Raw genomic sequence first — 12,645 nt, 5'->3', positions numbered from 1 at the left:
GAAGTAAGTGTGAGCGTGAATGGCCTGGGCAGTGGGTTCAGTAACAGTGAGTGTGAATAGCCTGGGCAGCAGATGAAGTAAGTGGGAGAGTGAATGGCCTGCGCAACGGGTGAAGTAAGTGTGAGCATGAATGGCCTGGGAAGCGGGGAATTGTGAGAGTGAATGGCCTGGGCAGCGGGTGAAGTAAGTGTGAGCATGAACGGCTGGGGCAGCGGGTGAAGTAAGTGAGCGCGTGAATGGGCTAGCCAGCGGGTGAAGTAAGTGTGTGCGTGAATGGCCTGGGCCTCGGGTGAAGTAAGTGTGACCGTGAATGGCCTGGGCAGGCGGTGTAGTAAATGTGAGCATGAATGGTCTGGGCAGAGGGTGAAGTAAGTGTGAGCATGACTGGCCTGGGCAGCGGGTGTAGTAAGTGTGAGCGTGAATGGCCTGGGCAGCGATTTAAGTAAGTGTAAGCATGAATGGCCTGGGCAGCAGGTGAAGTAAGTGTGAGCGCAAATGGCCTGGGCATTGGGTGAAGTAAGTGTGAGCATGAACGGCCGGGGCAGCGGGTGAAGTAAGTGAGCGCGTGAATGGCCTAGCCAGCGGGTGAAGTAAGTGTGACTGTGAATGGCCTGGGCAGCGGGTGTAGTAAGTGTGTGCGTGAATGGCCTGGGCCTCGGGTGTAGTAAGTGTGAGTGTGAATGGCCTGGGCAGGCGGTGTAGTAAATGTGAGCGTGAATTGTCTGGGCAGCGGGTGAAGTAAGTGTGAGCGTGAATGGCCTGGGCAGCGGGTGAAGTAATTGTGAGCGTGACTGGCCTGGGCAGCGGGTGTAGTAAGTGTGAGCGTGAATGGCCTGGGCAGCGATTTAAGTAAGTGTGAGCATGAATGGCCTGGGCAGCTGGTGAAGTAAGTGTGAGCACAAATGGCCTGGGCATCGGGTGAAGTAAGTGTGAGCATGAATGGCCTGGGCAGCGGGTGAAGTAAGTGTGAGCATGAATGGACTGGGCAGCGGGTGTAGTAAGTGTGAGTGTGATCGTCAGGGGCAGCGGGGGAAGTAAGTGTGAGCGTGAATGGCTTGGGCAGCGGGTGTAGAAAGTGTGAGCGTGAATGGCCTGGGCAGCGGTTTAAGTAAGTGTGAGCATGAATGGCCTGGGCAGCAGGTGAAGTAAGTGTGAGCGCAAATGGCCTGGGCAGCGGGTGATGTAAGTGTGAGCATGAATGGACTGGGCAGCGTGTGAAGTAAGTGAGAGTGTGATCGGCAGGGCCAGCGGGTGAAGTAAGTGTGAGCGTGAATGGCCTGGGCAGCGGGTGTAGTAAGTGTGAGTGCGAATGGCCTGGGCAGCGGGTGAAGTAAGTGTGAGCGTGAATGGCCTGGGCAGCGGGTGAAGTAAGCATGAGCGTTAATGGCAGGGGCAGCGGGTGAAGTAAGTGTGAGCGTGAATGGCCTGGGCAGCAGGTGAAGTAAGTGTGACCGTGAATGGCCTGGGCAGCGGGTGAAGTAAGTGTGACCATGAATGGCCTGGGCAACGGGTGTAGTAAGTGTGAGCGTGAATGGCCTGGGCAGCGGGTGAAGTAAGTGTGAGAGTGAATGGCTGGGGCAGCGGGTGAAGTAAGTGAGCGCGTGAATGGCCTAGCCAGCGGGTGAAGTAAGTGTGACCGTGAATGGCCTGGGCAGCGGGTGAAGTATGTGTGACCATGAATGGCCTAGGCAGCGGGTGTAGTTAGTGTGTGCGTGAATGGCCTGGGCCTCGGGTGTAGTAAGTGTGAGTGTGAATGGCCTGGGCAGGCGGTTTAGTAAATGTGAGCGTGAATGGTCTGATCAGCGGGTGAAGTAAGTGTGAGCGTGAATGGCCTGGGCAGCGGGTGAAGTAAGTGTGAGCATGACTGACCTGGGCAGCAGGTGTAGTAAGTGTGAGCGTGAATGGCCTGGGCAGCGATTTAAGTAAGTGTGAGCATGAATGGCCTGGGCAGCAGGTGAAGTAAGTGTGAGCGCAAATGGCCTGGGCATCGGGTAAAGTAAGTGTGAGCATGAATGGCCTGGGCAGCGGGTGAAGTAAGTGTGAGCATGAATGGACTGGGCAGCGGGTGTAGTAAGTGTGAGTGTGATCGGCAGGGGCAGCGTGTGAAGTAAGTGTGAGCATGAATGGCCTGGGCAGCGGGTGAAGTAAGTGTGAGCATGAATGGACTGGGCAGCGGGTGTAGTAAGTGTGAGTGTGATCGGCAGGGGCATCGTGTGAAGTAAGTGTGAGCATGAATGGCCTGGGCAGCGGGTGTAGAAAGTGTGAGCGTGAATGGCCTGGGCAGCAGTTTAAGTAAGTGTGAGCATGAATGGCCTGGGCAGCAGGTGAAGTAAGTGTGAGCGCAAATGGCCTGGGCAGCGGGTGAAGTAAGTGTGAGCATGAATGGCCTGGGCAGCGGGTGATGTAAGTGTGAGCATGAATGGACTGGGCAGCGGGTGAAGAAAGTGAGAGTGTGATCGACAGGGCCAGCGGGTGAAGTAAGTGTGAGCGTGAATGGCCTGGGCGCCGGGTGTAGTAAGTGTGAGCGCGAATGGCCTGGGCAGCGGGTGAAGTAAGTGTGAGCGTGAATGGCCTGGGCAGCAGGTGAAGTAAGCATGAGCGTGAATGGCAGGGGCAGCGGGTGAAGTAAGTGTGAGCGTGAATGGCCTGGGCAGCAGGTGAAGTAAGTGTGACCGTGAATGGCCTGGGCAGCGGGTGAAGTAAGTGTGACCATGAATGGCCTGGGCAGCGGGTGTAGTAAGTGTGAGTATGAATGGCCTGGGCAGTGGGTATAGTAAGTGTGAGCGGGAATGGCCAGGGCAGTGGGTATAGTAAGTGTGAGCTTGAATGACCTCGGCAGCGGGGAAGTGTGAGAGTGAATGGCCTGGGCAGTGGGTGTAGTAAGTGTGAGCATGAATGGCCTGGGCAGCAGGGAAGTGTGAGAGTGAATGGCCTGGGCAGTGGGTGTAGTAAGTGTGAGTGTGAATGGCGGGGGAAGCGGGTGAAGTAAGTGTGAGCATGAACAGCCGGGGCAGGGGGTGAAGTAAGTGTGAGCGTGAATGGCCTGGGCATTGCGTGAAGTAACCGTAAGTGTGAATAGCCTGGGCAGCAGATGAAGTAAATGGGAGAGTGAATGGCCTGCGCAACGGGTGAAGTAAGTGTGAGCATGAATGGCCTGGGAAGCGGGGAATTGTGAGAGTGAATGGCCTGGGCAGCGGGTGAAGTAAGTGTGAGCATGAACGGCCCGGGCAGTGGGTGAAGTAAGTGAGCGCGTGAATGGCCTAGCCAGCGGGTGAAGTAAGTGTGTGCGTGAATGGCCTGGGCCTCGGGTGTAGTAAGTGTGACCGTGAATGGCCTGGGCAGGCGGTGTAGTAAATGTGAGCATGAATGGTCTGGGCAGCGGGTGAAGTAAGTGTGAGCGTGACTGGCCTGGGCAGCGGGTGTAGTAAGTGTGAGCGTGAATGGCCTGGGCAGCGATTTAAGTAAGTGTGAGCATGAATGGCCTGGGCAGCAGGTGAAGTAAGTGTGAGCGCAAATGGCCTGGGCATCGGGTGAAGTAAGTGTGAGTATGAACGGGTGGGGCAGCGGGTGAAGTAAGTGAGCGCGTGAATGGCCTAGCCAGCGGGTGAAGTAAGTGTGACCGTGAATGGCCTGGGCAGCGGGTGTAGTAAGTGTGTGCGTGAATGGCCTGGGCCTCAGGTGTAGTAAATGTGAGTGTGAATGGCCTGGGCAGGCGGTGTAGTAAATGTGAGCGTGAATGGTCTGGGCAGCGGGTGAAGTAAGTGTGAGCGTGAATGGCCTGGGCAGCGGGTGAAGTAAGTGTGAGCGTGACTGGCCTGGGCAGCGGGTGTAGTAAGTGTGAGCGTGAATGGCCTGGGCAGCGATTTAAGTAAGTGTGAGCATGAATGACCTGGGCAGCAGGTGAAGTAAGTGTGAGCGCAAATGGCCTGGGCATCGGGTGAAGTAAGTGTGAGCATGAATGGCCTGGGCAGCGGGTGAAGTAGGTGTGAGCATGAATGGACTGGGTAGCGGGTGTAGTAAGTGTGAGTGTGATCGGCAGGGGCAGCGGGTGAAGTAAGTGTGAGCATGAATGGCCTGGGCAGCGGGTGTAGAAAGTGTGAGCATGAATGGCCTGGGCAGCGGTTTAAGTAAGTGTGAGCATGAATGGCCTGGGCAGCAGGTGAAGTAAGTGTGAGCGCAAATGGCCTGGGCAGCGGGTGAAGTAAGTGTGAGCATGAATGGCCTGGGCAGCGGGTGATGTAAGTGTGAGCATGAATGGACTGGGCAGCGGGTGAAGTAAGTGAGAGTGTGATCGGCAGGGCCAGCGGGTGAAGTAAGTGTGAGCATGAATGGCCTGGGCAGCGGGTGTAGTAAGTGTGAGCGTGAATGGCCTGGGCAGCGGGTGAAGTAAGTGTGAGCGTGAATGGCCTGGGCAGCAGGTGAAGTAAGCATGAGCGTGAATGGCAGGGGCAGCGGGTGAAGTAAGTGTGAGCGTGAATGGCCTGGGCAGCAGGTGAAGTAAGTGTGACCGTGAATGGCCTGGGCAGCGGGTGAAGTAAGTGTGACCATGAATGGCCTGGGCAGCGGGTGTAGTAAGTGTGAGCGTAAATGGCCTGGGCAGCGGGTGAAGTAAGTGTGAGCGTGACTGGCCTGGGCAGCGGTTGTAGTAAGTGTGAGCATGAATGGACTGGGCTGCTATTTAAGTAAGTGTGAGCATGAATGGCCTGGGCAGCGGCTGAAGTAAGTGTGAGCGTGACTGGCCTGGGCAGCGGTTGTAGTAAGTGTGAGCATGAATGGACTGGGCAGCTATTTAAGTAATTGTGAGCATGAACGGCCTGGGCGGCGGGTGAAGTAAGAGTGAGCATGAATGGCCTGGGCAGCGGGTGAAGTAAGTGTGAGCGTGAATGGACTGGGCAGCGGGTGAAGTAAGTGTGAGTGTGATCGGCAGGGGCAGCGGGTGAAGTAAGTGTGAGCGTGAATGGCCTGGGCAGCGGGTTTAGAAAGTTTGAGCGTGAATGGCCTGGGCAGCGGTTTAATTAAGTGTGAGCATGAATGGCCTGGGCAGCAGGTGAAGTAAGTGTGAGCGCAAATGGCCTGGGCAGTGGGTGAAGTAAGTGTGAGCATGAATGGCCTGGGCAGCGGGTGAAGTAAGTGTGAGCATGAATGGACTTTGCAGCGGGTGAAGTAAGTGTGAGTGTGATCGGCAGGGCCAGCGGGTGAAGTAAGTGTGAGCGTGAATGGCCTGGGGAGCGGGCGTAGTAAGTGTGAGCGCGAATGGCCTGGGCAGCGGGTGAAGTAAGTGTGGGCGTGAATAGCCTGGGAAGCGGGTGAAGTAAGCGTGAGCGTGAATGGCAGGGGCAGCGGGTGAAGTAAGTGTGAGCATGAATGGCCTGGGCAGCAGGTGAAGTAAGTGTGAGCGTGAATGGCCTGGGCAGCGGGTGAAGTAAGTGTGAGCGTGAATGGCCTGGGCAGCGGGTGTAGTAAGTGTGAGCGTGAATGGCCTGGACAGTGGGTGTAGTAAGTGTGAACGTGAATGGCCTTGGCAATGGGTGAAGTAAGTGTGAGCGTGAATGGTCTGGGCAGCGGGTTAAGTAAGTGTAAGAGTGAATGGCCTGGGCAGTGGGTGAAGTAAGTGTGAGCATGAATGGCCTGGGCAGTGGGTGAAGTAAGTGTGAGCATGAATCGCCTGGGCAGCGGGTGAAGTAAGTGTGAGTGTGAATGACCTGGCCAGCGGATGTAGTAGGTGTGAGCGTGAATGGCCTGGCCAGCAGGTGAAGTAAGTGTGACCGTGAATGACATGGGCAGCGGGTGAAGTAAGTGTGACAGTGAATGGCCTGGGCAGTGGTTGTAGTAAGTGTGTGAGTGAATGGCCTGGGCATCGGGTGTAGTAAGTGTAAATGTGAATGTTCTGGCCATCAAGTGTAGTAACTTTGAGCGTAAATGGCCTGGGCAGCGGCTGAAGTAAGTGTGAGCATGATTGACCTGGGCAGCGGGTGAAGTAAGTGTAAGCGTGAATGACCTGGGCAGCAAGTGAAGTAAGTGTGAGCATAAATGGCAGGGGCAGCGGAAGTGTGAGCATGAATGGCATGGGCAGCGGGTGTAGTAAGTGTGAACGCCAATGGCCTGGGCAGCGGGTGAAGTAAGCGTGAGCGGGCATGGCCTAGGCAGCGGGTGAAGTAAGTGTGAGCGTGAATGGCCTGGGCAGTGGGTGTAGTAAGTGTGAGCATGAAGTGCTGGGGCAGCGGTTGTAGTAAGTGTGAGCATGAATTGCTGGGGCAGCGGGTATAGTAAGTGTGAGCATGAATGGCTGGGGCAGTGGGTTTAGTAAGTGTGAGCGCGAATGGCCTGGGCATCAGGTGAAGTAAGTGTGAGCATGAATGGCCGGGGCAATGGGTGAAGTATGTGTGTGCGTGAATGGCCTCGGCAGCAGGTGCAGTAAGTGTGATCGTCAATGGCAGGGGCAGCGGTTGAAGTAAGTGTGAGCATGAACGGCCGGGACAGCGGGTGAAGTAAGTTTGTGCGTGAATGGCCTGGGCAGTGGGTGTAGTAAGTGTGAGCGTGAAAGGCCGGGGCAGCGGGTATAGTAAGTGTGAGCGTGAATGGACTTTGCAGCGGGTGAAGTAAGTGTGAGTGTGATCGGCAGGGGAAGCGGGTGAAGTAAGTGTGAGCGTGAATGGCCTGGGGAGCGGGTGTAGTAAGTGTGAGCGCGAATGGCCTGGGCAGCGGGTGAAGTAAGTGTGAGCGTGAATAGCCTGGGCAGCGGGTGAAGTAAGCGTGAGCGTGAATGGCAGGGGCAGCGGGTGAAGTAAGTGTGAGCATGAATGGCCTGGGCAGCAGGTGAAGTAAGTGTGAGCGTGAATGGCCTGGGCAGTGGGTGAAGTAAGTGTGAGCGTGAATGGCCTGGGCAGCGGGTGTAGTAAGTGTGAGCGTGAATGACCTGGACAGCGGGTGTAGTAAGTGTGAGCGTTAATGGCCTGGGCAGTGGGTGTAGTAAGTGTGAATGTGAATGGCCTGGGCAATGGGTGTAGTAAGTGTGAGCGTGAATGGTCTGGGCAGCGGGTGAAGTAAGTGTAAGAGTGAATGGCCTGGGCAGTGGGTGAAGTAAGTGTGAGCGTGAATGGCCTGGGCAGCAGGTGAAGTAAGCATGAGCGTGAATGGCAGGGGCAGCGGGTGAAGTAAGTGTGAGCGTGAATGGCCTGGGCAGCAGGTGAAGTAAGTGTGACCGTGAATGGCCTGGGCAGCGGGTGAAGTAAGTGTGACCATGAATGGCCTGGGTAGCGGGTGTAGTAAGTGTGAGCGTAAATGGCCTGGGCAGCGGGTGAAGTAAGTGTGAGCGTGACTGGCCTGGGCAGCGGTTGTAGTAAGTGTGAGCATGAATGGACTGGGCTGCTATTTAAGTAAGTGTGAGCATGAATGGCCTGGGCAGCGGCTGAAGTAAGTGTGAGCGTGACTGGCCTGGGCAGCGGTTGTAGTAAGTGTGAGCATGAATGGACTGGGCAGCTATTTAAGTAATTGTGAGCATGAACGGCCTGGGCGGCGGGTGAAGTAAGAGTGAGCATGAATGGCCTGGGCAGCGGGTGAAGTAAGTGTGAGCGTGAATGGACTGGGCAGCGGGTGAAGTAAGTGTGAGTGTGATCGGCAGGGGCAGCGGGTGAAGTAAGTGTGAGCATGAATGGCCTGGGCAGCGGGTTTAGAAAGTTTGAGCGTGAATGGCCTGGGCAGCGGTTTAATTAAGTGTGAGCATGAATGGCCTGGGCAGCAGGTGAAGTAAGTGTGAGCGCAAATGGCCTGGGCAGTGGGTGAAGTAAGTGTGAGCATGAATGGCCTGGGCAGCGGGTGAAGTAAGTGTGAGCATGAATGGACTTTGCAGCGGGTGAAGTAAGTGTGAGTGTGATCGGCAGGGCCAGCGGGTGAAGTAAGTGTGAGCGTGAATGGCCTGGGGAGCGGGCGTAGTAAGTGTGAGCGCGAATGGCCTGGGCAGCGGGTGAAGTAAGTGTGGGCGTGAATAGCCTGGGAAGCGGGTGAAGTAAGCGTGAGCGTGAATGGCAGGGGCAGCGGGTGAAGTAAGTGTGAGCATGAATGGCCTGGGCAGCAGGTGAAGTAAGTGTGAGCGTGAATGGCCTGGGCAGCGGGTGAAGTAAGTGTGAGCGTGAATGGCCTGGGCAGCGGGTGTAGTAAGTGTGAGCGTGAATGGCCTGGACAGTGGGTGTAGTAAGTGTGAACGTGAATGGCCTTGGCAATGGGTGAAGTAAGTGTGAGCGTGAATGGTCTGGGCAGCGGGTTAAGTAAGTGTAAGAGTGAATGGCCTGGGCAGTGGGTGAAGTAAGTGTGAGCATGAATGGCCTGGGCAGTGGGTGAAGTAAGTGTGAGCATGAATCGCCTGGGCAGCGGGTGAAGTAAGTGTGAGTGTGAATGACCTGGCCAGCGGATGTAGTAGGTGTGAGCGTGAATGGCCTGGCCAGCAGGTGAAGTAAGTGTGACCGTGAATGACATGGGCAGCGGGTGAAGTAAGTGTGACAGTGAATGGCCTGGGCAGTGGTTGTAGTAAGTGTGTGAGTGAATGGCCTGGGCATCGGGTGTAGTAAGTGTAAATGTGAATGTTCTGGCCATCAAGTGTAGTAACTTTGAGCGTAAATGGCCTGGGCAGCGGCTGAAGTAAGTGTGAGCATGATTGACCTGGGCAGCGGGTGAAGTAAGTGTAAGCGTGAATGACCTGGGCAGCAAGTGAAGTAAGTGTGAGCATAAATGGCAGGGGCAGCGGAAGTGTGAGCATGAATGGCATGGGCAGCGGGTGTAGTAAGTGTGAACGCCAATGGCCTGGGCAGCGGGTGAAGTAAGCGTGAGCGGGCATGGCCTAGGCAGCGGGTGAAGTAAGTGTGAGCGTGAATGGCCTGGGCAGTGGGTGTAGTAAGTGTGAGCATGAAGTGCTGGGGCAGCGGTTGTAGTAAGTGTGAGCATGAATTGCTGGGGCAGCGGGTATAGTAAGTGTGAGCATGAATGGCTGGGGCAGTGGGTTTAGTAAGTGTGAGCGCGAATGGCCTGGGCATCAGGTGAAGTAAGTGTGAGCATGAATGGCCGGGGCAATGGGTGAAGTATGTGTGTGCGTGAATGGCCTCGGCAGCAGGTGCAGTAAGTGTGATCGTCAATGGCAGGGGCAGCGGTTGAAGTAAGTGTGAGCATGAACGGCCGGGACAGCGGGTGAAGTAAGTTTGTGCGTGAATGGCCTGGGCAGTGGGTGTAGTAAGTGTGAGCGTGAAAGGCCGGGGCAGCGGGTATAGTAAGTGTGAGCGTGAATGGACTTTGCAGCGGGTGAAGTAAGTGTGAGTGTGATCGGCAGGGGAAGCGGGTGAAGTAAGTGTGAGCGTGAATGGCCTGGGGAGCGGGTGTAGTAAGTGTGAGCGCGAATGGCCTGGGCAGCGGGTGAAGTAAGTGTGAGCGTGAATAGCCTGGGCAGCGGGTGAAGTAAGCGTGAGCGTGAATGGCAGGGGCAGCGGGTGAAGTAAGTGTGAGCATGAATGGCCTGGGCAGCACGTGAAGTAAGTGTGAGCGTGAATGGCCTGGGCAGTGGGTGAAGTAAGTGTGGGCGTGAATGGCCTGGGCAGCGGGTGTAGTAAGTGTGAGCGTGAATGACCTGGACAGCGGGTGTAGTAAGTGTGAGCGTTAATGGCCTGGGCAGTGGGTGTAGTAAGTGTGAATGTGAATGGCCTGGGCAATGGGTGTAGTAAGTGTGAGCGTGAATGGTCTGGGCAGCGGGTGAAGTAAGTGTAAGAGTGAATGGCCTGGGCAGTGGGTGAAGTAAGTGTGAGCATGAATGGCCTGGGCAGCGGGTGAAGTAAGTGTGAGCATGAATCGCCTGGTCAGCGGGTGAAGTAAGTGTGAGTGTGAATGACCTGGCCAGTGGATGTAGTAGGTGTGAGCGTGAATGGCCTGAGCAGCGGGTGAAGTAAGTGTGACCGTGAATGGCCTGGGCAGCGGTTGTAGTAAGTGTGTGAGTGAATGGCCTGGGCATCGGGTGTAGTAAGTGTGAGTGTGAATGTTCTGGCCATCAAGTGTAGTAACTTTGAGCGTAAATGGCCTGGGCAGCGGGTGAAGTAAGTGTGAGCATGAATGACCTGGGCAGCGGGTGAAGTAAGTGTGAGCGTGAATGACCTGGGCAGCAAGTGAAGTAAGTGTGAGCGTAAATGGCAGGGGCAGCGGAAGTGTGAGCATGAATGGACTGGGCAGCGGGTGTAGTAAGTGTGAATGCCAATGGCCTGGGCAGCAGGTGAAGTAAGCGTGAGCGGGCATGGCCTAGGCAGCGGGTGAAGTAAGTGTGAGCGTGAATGGCAGGGGCAGCGGGTGAAGTAAGTGTGAGCCTGAATGGCCTGGGCAGTGGGTGAAGTAAGTGTGAGCATGAATTGCTGGGGCAGCGGTTGTAGTAAGTGTGAGCATGAATTGCTGTGGCAGCGGGTATAGTAAGTGTGAGCATGAATGGCTGGGGCAGTGGGTTTAGTAAGTGTGAGCGCGAATGGCCTGGGCATCAGGTGAAGTAAGTGTGAGCATGAACGGCCGGGGCAATGGGTGAAGTATGTGTGTGCGTGAATGTCCTCAGCAGCAGGTGCAGTAAGTGTGATCGTCAATGGCAGGAGCAGCGGTTGAAGTAAGTGTGAGCATGAATGGCCGGGACAGCGGGTGAAGTAAGTGTGTGCGTGAATGGCAGGGGCAGCGGTTGAAGTAAGTGTGAGCATGAACGGCCGGGACAGCGGGTGAAGTAAGTTTGTGCGTGAATGGCCTGGGCAGTGGGTGTAGTAAGTGTGAGCGTGAAAGGCCGGGGCAGCGGGTATAGTAAGTGTGAGCGTGAATTACCTGGGCAGCGAGGATGTGTGAGAGTGAATTACTTGGGCAGTGGGTGTAGTAAGTGTGAGCATGAATGGCCTGGGCAGCAGGGAAGTGTGAGAGTGAATGGCTTGGGCAGTGGGTGTAGTAACTGTGAGTGTGAATGGCGGGGGAAGCGGGTGAAGTAAGTATGAGCATGAACAGCCGGGGCAGGGGGTGAAGTAAGTGTGAGTGTGAATGGCCTGGGCAGTGGGTGAAGTAACCGTGAGTGTGAATAGCCTGGGCACCAGATGAAGTAAGTGGGAGAGTGAATGGCCTGCGCAACGGGTGAAGTAAGTGTGAGCATGAATGGCATGGGCAGCGGGGAATTGTGAGAGTGAATGGCCTGGGCAGCGGGGAATTGTGAGATTGAATGGCCTGGGCAACGGGTGAAGTAAGTGTGAGCATGAACGCCGTGGCAGCGGGTGAAGTAAGTGAGCGCGTGAATGACCTGGCCAGCGGGTGAAGTAAGTGTGACCGTGAATCGCCTGGGCAGCGGGTGAAGTAAGTGTGACCATGAATGACCTGGGCAGCGGGTCTATAAGTGTGTGCGTGAATGGCCTGGGCCTCGGGTATAGTAAGTGTGAGTGTGAATGGCCTGGGCAGGCGGTGTAGTAAATGTGAGCGTGAATGGGCTGGGCAGCGGGTGAAGTAAATGTGAGCGAGACTGGCCTGGGCAGCGGGTGTAGTAAGTGTGAGCGTGAATGGCCTGGTCAGCGGTTTAAGTAAGTGTGAGCATGAATGGCCTGAGCAGCAGGTGAAGTAAGTGTGAGCGCAAATGCCCTGGGCAGCGGTTGAAGTAAGTGTGAGCATGAATGGCCTGGGCAGCGGGTGAAGTAAGTGTGAGCGTGAATGGACTGGGCAGTGGGTAAAGTAAGTGTGAGTGTGATCGGCAGGGGCAGCGGGTGAAGTAAGTGTGAGCGTGAATGGCCTGGGCAGCGGTTTAAGTAAGTCTGAGCATGAATGGCCTGGGCAGCAGGTGAAGTAAGTGTGAGCGCAAATGGCCTGGGCAGCGGGTGAAGTAAGTGTCAGCATGAATGGCCTGGGCAGCGGGTGAAGTAAGTGTGAGCATGAATGTAATGGGCAGCGGGTGAAGTAAGTGTGAGTGTGATCGGCAGGTGCAGCGGGTGAAGGAAGTGTGAGCGTGAATGGCCTGGGCAGCGGGTGTAGTAAGTGTGAGCGCGAATGGCCTGGGCAGCGGGTGAAGTAAGTGTGAGCATGAATAGCCTGGGCAGCGGGTGAAGTAAGCGTGAGTGTGAATGGCAGGGGCAGCGGAGGAAGTAAGTGTGAGCATGACTGGCCTGGGCAGCAGGTGTAGTAAGTGTGAGCGTGAATGGCCTAGGCAGCGGTTTAAGTAAGTGTGACCATGAATGGCCTGGGCAGCAGGTGAAGTAAGTGTGAGCGTGAATGGCCTGGGCGGTGGGTGAAGTGTGAGCGTGAATGGCCTGGGCAGCGGGTGTAGTAAGTGTGAGCGTGAATGGCCTGGGAAGTGGGTGTAGTAAGTGTGAGCGTGAATGGCCTGGGCAACGGGTGAAGTAAATGTGAGCATGAATGGCCTAGGCAGCGGGTGAAGTAAGTGTGAGCGTGACTGGCCTGGGCAGCGGGTGAAGTAAGTGTGAGCGTGAATGGCCTGGGCAGCGGGTGAAGTAAGAGTGAGCATGAATGGCCTGGGCAGCGGGTGAAGTAAGTGTGTGCGTGAATGGCCTGGGCAGCGGGTGTAGTAAGTGTGAGTGTGAATGGCCAGGGCAGCGGTTTAAGTAAGTGTGAGCATGAATGGCCTGGGCAGTGGGTGAAGTAAGTGTGAGCGTGACT

This window comes from Ambystoma mexicanum, chromosome 9, assembly GCF_040938575.1.
Source record: "Ambystoma mexicanum isolate Mex_15411 chromosome 9, UKY_AmexF1_1, whole genome shotgun sequence".
Classification (NCBI taxonomy): domain Eukaryota; kingdom Metazoa; phylum Chordata; class Amphibia; order Caudata; family Ambystomatidae; genus Ambystoma; species Ambystoma mexicanum.
The sequence above is the reverse complement of the archived record's forward strand: the minus strand, read 5'-3'. Positions refer to the sequence as shown.